We start from the raw sequence: 4,287 nt of genomic DNA on the forward strand, positions 1-4,287 counted from the left end.
AAAAATATATGTAAATATATAGAGAAAAATAGGTAAATAATAGAGAAAAAAGTAGGTAAATAAATAGGGAACAAATACGTAATGAAGTAGAGAAAACAAAGGAGGTGAATAAATAGAGAAAATAGGTAAATACATGAGAGATAAAAATAGGTAAATAAATAGAGAAAAGAAAAGAGGTAAATAAATAGAGAAAATGGGCAAATAAATAGAGAAAAATATAGGTAAATAAATAGAGAAAAATAGGTAAATAAATTAGAGGAAAAATGTGTAAATAAATTAGAGAAAAAAATACGTAATTAACTAGAGAAAAAATAGGTAAATAAATAGAGAAAACAAAAGAGGTAAATAAATAGAGAAAAAATACTTAAATAAATAGAGAAAAAATAGGTAAATAAATTAGAGAAAAATATAGGCAAATAAATTTGAAAAATAGGTAAGTAAATACAGAAAACAAAAGAGGTAAACAAATAGAGAAAAATAGGTAAATAAATAGAGAAAAAATAGGTAAATAAATTAGAGAAAAATATAGGCAAATAAATAGAGAAAAATAGGTAATAAAGTAGAGAAAACAAAGGAGGTAAATAAATAGAGAAAAATAGGTAAATAAATTAGAGAAAAATATAGGCAAATAAATTTGAAAAATAGGTAAGTAAATAGAGAAAACAAAAGAGGTAAACAAATAGAGAAAAATAGGTAAATAAATAGAGAAAAGTAGGTAAATAAATTAGAGAAAAATATAGGCAAATAAATAGAGAAAAATAGGTAATGAAGTAGAGAAAACAAAGCAGGTAAATAAATAGAGAAAATAGGTAAATAAATTACAGAAAAAATGTGTAAATAAATTAGAGGAAGAAATACGTAAATAACTAGAGAAAAATAGGTAAATAATAGAGAAAAAAGTAGGTAAATAAATAGGGAACAAATACGTAATGAAGTAGAGAAAACAAAGGAGGTAAATAAATAGAGAAAATAGGTAAATACATGAGAGATAAAAATAGGTAAATAAATAGAGAAAAGAAAAGAGGTAAATAAATAGAGAAAATGGGCAAATAAATAGAGAAAAATATAGGTAAATAAATAGAGAAAAATAGGTAAATAAATTAGAGGAAAAATGTGTAAATAAATTAGAGAAAAAAATACGTAATTAACTAGAGAAAAAATAGGTAAATAAATAGAGAAAACAAAAGAGGTAAATAAATAGAGAAAAAATACTTAAATAAATAGAGAAAAAATAGGTAAATAAATTAGAGAAAAATATAGGCAAATAAATTTGAAAAATAGGTAAGTAAATACAGAAAACAAAAGAGGTAAACAAATAGAGAAAAATAGGTAAATAAATAGAGAAAAAATAGGTAAATAAATTAGAGAAAAATATAGGCAAATAAATAGAGAAAAATAGGTAATAAAGTAGAGAAAACAAAGGAGGTAAATAAATAGAGAAAAAATAGGTAAATAAATTAGAGAAAAATATAGGCAAATAAATTTGAAAAATAGGTAAGTAAATAGAGAAAACAAAAGAGGTAAACAAATAGAGAAAAATAGGTAAATAAATAGAGAAAAGTAGGTAAATAAATTAGAGAAAAATATAGGCAAATAAATAGAGAAAAATAGGTAATGAAGTAGAGAAAACAAAGCAGGTAAATAAATAGAGAAAATAGGTAAATAAATTACAGAAAAAATGTGTAAATAAATTAGAGGAAGAAATACGTAAATAATGTTACGTATGTGGATTTTTCCCCATACGCCGCTCTCAACCACTTTTCGAGCTCGCGTCTACGAAGGGAAAACGCCCTAAAAATCCTTTTGCTTATCACATACCACTAAGGGGGGTCATGATCTCGACCATCTGGATCACGACCATGGGAACGGGAGTGACACGACGACGACCCCGAAGAATTTCCTTATATGGAAATTTCAAATGCATCCCCACTCATTTTTGGGACTATATAAACCCGTTGGTTTCTACCCTCTGCGGTTAAAAGCAGTACAGTTACGCGTAGAGTAACGTTGTGTCACGCTCGTACCGAGTCGGTTGAATTCAGTAAGATCGAGCTAAAGTCTCTGTCGGAATCACAGTTGATCCCATAGAATCCGCGAGTTCGGTTTACATTCTATTGGACACTTTGTAATAGCCGCTCGTACGCCCCGCATCGCCAGTGCGTCAACACCGAGCAAATTAGTGGTAATTTTCACACATTTATTACACTATTTAAACGCGACATTCACATTTGTACCAACTAATCTTGAATACACGAATGGTGTTCACTTCTAAATCGAGTTGATTCGTTAAAACCCATCTTTTACCCAGCGATCCTTATTAAACTTAGTAGCGCTCACCCACTGATACAACTTTACCGCTCGAGTTGTATCAAATAAAAATTAAGAGTTACGAGGCATTAATAACATTTCCCGCGACTCCCTGATCTAGCATCAGGTTAGTTAGCAACCTTTCATCCAAATAAAGGAATTTTACCAACCTAGTGGCTCCCCGATTTCGCATCGGGTTCGTCCACGTGTAACCCTCCTACGGCTCCCTGATTTCGCATCAGGTTCGTCCGTATCCTACAGCTCCCTGGTTTCGCACCAGGTTCGTCTGTAAGTCTACCAACCTCCGAACAGCTCCCTGGTTTCGCACCAGGTTCGTCTGTGAATAATCCAACCTCCTAACAGCTCCTCGACTTCGCGTCGAGTTCGTCTGTGAACATCATCCTAGTGACACCCCGATTTCGCATCGGGTTCGTTCACGACGTTTCACCCTCCTGCGGCTCCCTGATTTCAAATCAGGTTCGTCCGCGCTTGACTCCATTCCTAGAGGCTCCCTGATTTCGCATCAGGTTCGTCCTCGCCGTCAATAATCCAAGCGGCTCCCTGATTTCGCATCAGGTTCGTCCGCGCACCTTACTAACAAATTCGTTAACCATATTCCTTGGGAAATACCCTTCTCGCCGGCCTCTCGCGTTGCCGCAGCCCCGGCTCGTAACAGAACTGGTGACAGCGGTGGGATGCTACTGCATTAGAATCGCCGTAAAATTTGGTTTTTAAATACGTTAAAATCACTCGTAATTTATTATTGACAATATACTAGTTTTCGCTAGTCAAGTCACTTAAGAAAGTTTCAAAATGACAAGCACACAGGCTAACGTCTCTTCTAACGACATTATGAACCTGACAGTTTCAATTGCAAACTCAATGTCGCTTTTGACGCAACGGACATGTATACAGAACATTACTATGTCAATTCCAACCTTCGACGGTGAAAGTCCACCCTTGACGCGCTTTGCACAAAATGTGGAAGACGGGTTAACTTTGATTCCTGAGGGTACGGAAGCTGAGTATCTTGCGATAATTTTAACAAAACTGATCGGTCCGGCACGTAGGTGCACGTTAGAGCACAAATTCAACTCTGTTAAGACATTAGTCCAACATTTGAAAAAGAGATTCGCGCCGGGAAGAAGTTTGTCATACTTCCAAGTAGAAATCGCGAAATTACATATTCGTGAAGGAGAAAGTCTGCGACAATACGTCGACAGGACCAATCATCTCGTTTATTGTGCGCGCGGAGCTATTCGGGAAAGATATCTGGATCATGCTGAAGACTTCGTCAAAGAAATGGAAAAGGACGTTAAAGAAAACTTCATCGATGGTTTACCAGATCGAATTTCATGGAAAGTGTCGGCTCAAACTCAAGACATCAAAACACTTGAACAAGCTTACGACGCCGTGCTCCAGATAGACAGAAAATTAAGGAATCGGCGACAGTCGCCCCGTAATGATTCACCCTCCAGGTGGTCTCGTCGAGAACATTACGCTGAAGATTCTCGCCACAACGACCGTCAAGTGTCGTATCCACATTCTCCAAGTAGGTACGACGAAAACAGGGATCGGTCTACAAGAACATCTGGTTTTGAAGAGGAACGAGAAGGACGGACACGTACGACGGCCTGGACTTTGCGTCACCGGAGCCCCTCGAAATCCCCTTCTTATCGCTCCGACTCATCGTACGCAGATGATGGAGAAAAACATTATTCCATCTTAAAAAATCCCGATAAAAATCGCAAGCCGAGTTTATACTGCTGGCATTGCGGTACGACCGGACATGACGGAAAATCCTGTAGGAAACATCCGCGTAGTCCGAGATATCAACGAGACTCGCGAGATTCATCTGTCGAATCTAACAAGTCTTTAAACTTCGATCGCGCTCAACGTATAGGCGACACGATGAGCGGAAACAAAGAAGCTCGCCAAAGGACAGTCCGCTTCGAAGAGGAAACCTCGTCAAGGAAGCAC

The sequence above is a fragment of the Andrena cerasifolii genome, unplaced genomic scaffold, assembly GCF_050908995.1.
Source record: "Andrena cerasifolii isolate SP2316 unplaced genomic scaffold, iyAndCera1_principal scaffold0115, whole genome shotgun sequence".
In the NCBI taxonomy this organism is placed as follows: Eukaryota; Metazoa; Arthropoda; class Insecta; order Hymenoptera; family Andrenidae; genus Andrena; species Andrena cerasifolii.